We start from the raw sequence: 6,135 nt of genomic DNA on the forward strand, positions 1-6,135 counted from the left end.
ACGGAATAAAAGTAATTGGAGAAATTCATATTCTGGAAAATGTGATATTATATTCAAAAGAGTTATATCAATACATCACTCTACTTCCTCAACACACTTGAGATAACAGTAATATATATGAACAAATTAAAGAACTAAGACTGAGCTTGGAGTAGGAGTGGCAAGGGAGAATGAATGCTATATATTTGAGATAGTTTATGTTCAGAAAAAATAATGAGATTTACTTTCAAACAAAAGCTAACCAAGTTAGGGGACTTCGCGCAGGTTGCTGGCACCATGAAGATCTATCTGTACCTCTGAGCACGTCTTTGACCACTCCTGGGAGACCGTTATAACAGTTACAAGGTAGAAATACACTAACCCGATGAACCCCAGTGTGGTGGGCGTGGATGTCCTGCACAGACACGTGGAACTCTTCAGGAAGTTGCACAGCGAGCGGCTCCTCAGCACCGAGTGGGGCCTGCCCTCAGTTGTGAGATCTCTTATTGGCGCCTCAAGGACCAGAACCTACTTACAAAACATTTTGTAGTTGATCCTGTAGGGAGAATAGTTGCAACAATATATCAGCAGGAAACTTCCTGACATTCAAGCAGTTTTCAAAGAAGGACGTGGAAAAAGGAATAACAGTGCTAACATCAGATGGATCTTGTCCGAAAGCAGTGGCTACCAGAAAGATATTATGTTGTTGTTGTTAGGTGCCATCGAGTTGGAACTGACTCATAGCGATCCTATGCACAGCAGAACGAAACATTGCCGGATCTTGGGCCAACCTCACTACTGTTGCCATGCTTGCTTCCATCAATGCTGCCACTTGGCCATTCCATCTCGTTGGGGGTCTTCCTCTTTTCCTCTGACCCCTCCACCTTACCAAACATAATATCCTTCTCCAGTGACTGATCCCTCCTGACAATATGTCCAAAATACGAGTGACGAAGTTTGGCTATCTTGGCCTCTAAGGAGCACTCAGGCTGCACTTCTTCCAAAACGGATCTATTGGTTCTTTTAGCAGCCCGTGGCACTTTCTATATTCTCAAAGGCATTAATTCTTCTAAGGTCTTCCTTATTCACTGTCCATCTTTTGCATGCATATGAGGTTATTGAAAATACCATGGCTTGGGTCAGGTGTACCTTAGTCCTCAAGCTGACATCTTTGCTCTTCAACAGTTTAAAAAGGTCTTGTGCCGCAGATTTGCCTAATGCGATACGTCGTTTGATCTCTTGACTTTTGCTTCCGTGAGTGTTGATAGTTGATCCAAGAAGAATGAGAAAGATGTTTACCTGTGGTTTATTGACTAGACAAATGTTTCTGACTGTGTAAATAGTGACAAGCTAGGGACACCATTTCAGAGAACGAGTATTCTGGAACATTTGTGCTCATGAGGAACCTGTACATAGACAAAGAGGCAGTCATTTGAAAAAACAAGGGACATTGAACGTTTTAAAATCAGGAATGGTGTACACCAGGATTGTGTTCTTTCACCATACTTATTCAAGTAGAACTTCCCCCATAGGATTTCCAGGGCTATAAATCTTTTCAGAAACAGGCTATTGTATCTTTCTCTGATGGAGTGCTAGATGGGTTTGAAACTCCAATCGTCTGTTAAGATGTCAAGTACTTTAACCACAGAACCATCATGACTCTTTATAAATTATTAGCATTCTTCAATTGTTGACCAGGATAACCTTTTATAAACAAACACTTACCTGGATGCACAAACTCTTAATTAAAATAAAGGAAACATGGTAGTTCTAGAGGATAAACACTGAACTGCAAACCACAGAGTCATGGCTTTGAATCCACCATCCACTGTATGGAAGAAAGATACAGCAGCATATTTCTGAAAACATTTACAAACTTGGAACTTTAAGGGGACAGCTCTACTTCTTCCAGTAGAATGTATATGCATCAGAATCAACTGGATAGCACTTAACAATAACAACAGCGGTTTGTTTTTTTTAAAAAAGCAAAAATAAATAATTTAAAATGTTTTAGACAGATAAAAAACTAAAAGGCATATATTGCAAAGGAATTAATGCAAATTGCTATTGGAAATGGCCATTTTAGATTCAAGAAAAAAATGAAACAAGAGTTTGAAAATAATGATGGATAAATATTTTGAATCAAAATATTTAAATGGATAAAATATTTAAATATTTTGAAAGAAAGCAAGAGAGATACCAAATGATCTTTTGGTAAGGTAGATAATGTGTATTACTTAAAGACCCTTAATGGAAGAAATAAATCCCACAAATTCTCAGCTTCATAGGTACTGAGGAGAATGAAGAAGTGTCTACATAAAATATATACTAAACTCATGTCGTTGCCAATCAAAATAATTCCTTTTAAGTGTTTTGTTTTAGGAAATATCAATTAAACCATACAGTTGTTCAAACTAGAAAGCCAAAATGAATATGATATAAAATATTAATACAAAATTATATTAAAATAAAGAAAAAGTTAATAACCCCGAAGTAATGCATCCCTTTTGATTGCATGCTTTATATAATTCTAAATCAAAACCACTAAAAGTGTGGTTTAAGCATTATTTGTTACTGTCCTATGGTTAGAAAACTTAAGAAATAGTAATATTTAGAAATCCTTAGAGCAATTTAACAAAATGATTTTAAGTCAGTTGATAATAATAAAGGAAGATTATGTATTGCATGCTTTTGTTTCTTTGTAATTACATTTCAAATATTTATTTTTATTTTATTGTACAAAATATTGATCTATAACTGACTGGTGATTTTTTTTTTTTTAAGGAAGAGGAGGGTGGTACAACAATTAGAATTTGGGATTGATGTGATCAAGATGTTATGTTCTTGTGAGAAGGTAGCACAGAGAAGTGAATTTAACATGGTATCAGTATTTAATTTGAGGCAATTGCCAAATTTCTAAATTGCACAGGACAGGAAGACAAAAAAAGCCATGCAGAAAAGTCTTTGAGGTCAGATGGAAATTTTCTGCAATTGTATATGGCTGAGAAGACAAAAATTGGATTATAAATTGGAATGTCTGGAGCACTACATCAGGACAGAAGGCCTACTAAACTAGAGATACAGGAGTAAAATAAAACTTGTCAAAGTTCGGTACTATAGGATAAGCACTGGGCTGCAAACCGCAAGGTCAGAAGTTCAAACTCCCCAACTGTTCCTTGGAAACCTTATACAGGGTCACTATATATTGAAACTGACTTGATGGCACTTAACAACAAAACACCACAAAGTTACATGCTAGTCACTAAGTCTGTTGAGTAGGTTGCAATTCATATGGACCCTGTATAGGGTTTCCAAGGAGCAGCTAGTGGGTTTGAACCCCCGACTTTGTGGGTCACAGTCCAGTGGTGATCCTATAGCGCCAAACTAGGAATCCATCAAAGTAACGTAGTATAATGCTAAAAAGCATTTTTAATGTATAATCCATTCCTACATGAAATAATGTGAATTTTTCTCATAAACACTTTCGTAAACAAAAATATAAAACCCTAACTGCCATCCAGTAGATTTTGACTCCCAGCAACAGGGCTTCCAAGACAGTAAATCTTAACAACAGCCAACAGCCTCATTGTTTTCCCTGGCAGTGCTGGCAGCTTGGAATCACAGACTTTGCAGTTAGCAGCCCATCATCTTATTCACAGTGCTACCAAGTCACCTTCAAAATGGCCAGGAAGAAATAGGCATTTACCACAGAATTCCACTCACATAAAGATCAAAAATAGGCAAAACTGAAATTTAAATATTAAAAGTTAGGACAATAGCTACTTTGAAATGAAACAGTGATTAAGAGGAAAAGAGCGACTTCTTGATACCGATCATGTACTCTGTCTTCATCTACCAGTGTTATTTTACATTGTGGAAAAGCTTTCCAATATTCATTTATAATTTGTGAATATTTACCCATGCATTTTATATTTCAACAAAAGGTTACTTAATAAACAGAAGTTAAAATCAATAGAATATTTTAACACTTGAATCTTTAATGTCATAGGAAATAAAACATAAGGTAAAATGTCAATTTTGTACATATTTAGTGAACAAAATAAGGTAATCAATAAATAGCTTTTGAGCATAAAATGTATTAAATTTGAAAATTTGAAAATTTTGCAAGGCAATTGGGATAGAAATATGAATTAAAAGACAAAAAAACAAGACAAAAAAATTAATGTGAAAAACAACATATTCATGATTTTTTAGTTACTGTCAGATACCATTCATTATGGCTTTTTATCATGGGTTATGTATTTTTCAACATGATTAAATCTTATAATGTTGTATGTGGTTGATTCCAGTTCGTAGCAACTCCCTAAGACAGTAGAATGGCCTCAAAGGAATTCCTACCCTGTAATTTTTGTGAAGTCACTGTAATTGTTTTAGCACTAGATTGCTAACCACAAGATCGATGGCTCAAACCCAACAGTTGATCCTTGGAAACCCTATACAGGCTCACCATGAGTCAGAATCAACTCAATGCCACTTAACAACAACAACACCGATCTATTCCAACATGTATAGAAAGGAAATTAAAATGATATTAGTCTGTATCTGGTTTTAAAAGAAAACAACAACTTATTCTTATCCTGTAGAAAATGAGAAAAATGAGGAACAAATTTATGATATAGAAGATAGGCATAAGTCCATAATAGGAATTGATGATAATTCTTCAGTACAGATTTCATACTTTCATGGTTTTTGATCAAGGCTGTGCTTGTGTGTGTAGCATTTATACACTTTATATAACAGACAGAATATACTTATTTTATTTATAAATCCTATGTATATAAACAAGCATACCTGTAAATCCTATTATATATGCATACACACACACACACACACACATATATGTATTTGTATTATTTGATTCCTGAAATATACTTATACTTCAGGGATCACTTACAGGGTTTAATTCATTGATTGAGCTTCATTTGTTGTTGTTGATAGGTACTTTAAAGTAGGTTCCAACTCATAATGACCCTACATACAACAGAACTTACATCTTCAGGGCTATAACAGGATTAAGGGTGTTGCATCCTAACCTTAATGTTTTAATTGGTTATCACATCCAAGTACATTATGGGGGATTATTAACACAACTATCACATTACGTCACTATATAACTGCCAAACTGCTGAGAATGATAGCCCAGCAAAGATTACACATATTTTGGGAAGATAAAATTAAATCCATTGCAGGGCTAATATCAAATTTTTAACTAAACTCAATTGGACATCTTCCCAAGTCTTTGAAACTTTTGAAAAATTTACAGGAATGTTGTCCTACAAAAAACAAGTTTCACATAAGGTTAGGAAGTCCTCAAAAATGAGGCTGAAGAAGAAAGACTGTTAATTTCAACAAATGGAGAAACTGGCAGAAGACTGTAGAATTACCACTGATGTGATAGCTACTAAAGTTGGGACCTCACATGGTTTAGCATTATCAACATCTTGGCCTCAGCAAGCTTTCATCTAGATGGGTACCAGAAGCATTGAGTGAAGATAAGCTCCTCAAAGGCTTGAAATTTTCATCAGATTATATGCAAGGTTAAAGCATTTAAAGATGATTTTGTGAAATTAATTGCAACTGGGAATGAGTTTGGGATTTGCAAAAATTCAGTGAGCTAAGTACAATCAAAAGAGTGAATGCCAAGGGTATCTGCTGGGCCAGTTAGATTTAAGACAGAGAGGTCATCTCAGGTAGTGGTCATTGATTTTTGAGATTCCAAAAGTTCAGTCTTGATATAATTTTCTCTAAGGGCAAATAATAATCACAGAGTTTATAATGAGGTGATTTTAAGAAAATTGAAAACTGTATTGGTGAGAAAAGGACCAGGAAAGTTGAGCCGAGGAATTTTTTTCCCCCCCATTATGACAATGTACATATTTATCCTTTAAGGGTAGCAAGAGCTATTCTATTAGAATTTCATTGAGATACCTTACCCAATCCACCCTAAAGTCCTGATCTTACCCCCTCAGAATTTCTTTTAGTCCTAAAATTCAAACAACATATAAAAAGAACATGCATGTATGGAGTTCCTTGAAGATGCTCAAATTGTCATTTTAACGTTCAAAGTGTGAAGAATGGTTAGAGAAATGGAAACCCAACTTTCAGAAGTGTGCAGACATAGATGGAAAATATACT

General features: G+C 35.1%; 1 pseudogene; it reads left to right on the forward strand.

Moving 5' to 3' along the window:
* Nucleotides 1–364: 364 nt before the first annotated feature.
* LOC102827474 overlaps nucleotides 365–6,135 on the forward strand; it is a 115,751-nt pseudogene continuing 109,980 nt past the window's right edge.

The sequence above is a fragment of the Chrysochloris asiatica genome, unplaced genomic scaffold (assembly GCF_000296735.1).
Source record: "Chrysochloris asiatica unplaced genomic scaffold, ChrAsi1.0 scaffold00027, whole genome shotgun sequence".
Lineage (NCBI taxonomy): Eukaryota > Metazoa > Chordata > Mammalia > Afrosoricida > Chrysochloridae > Chrysochloris > Chrysochloris asiatica.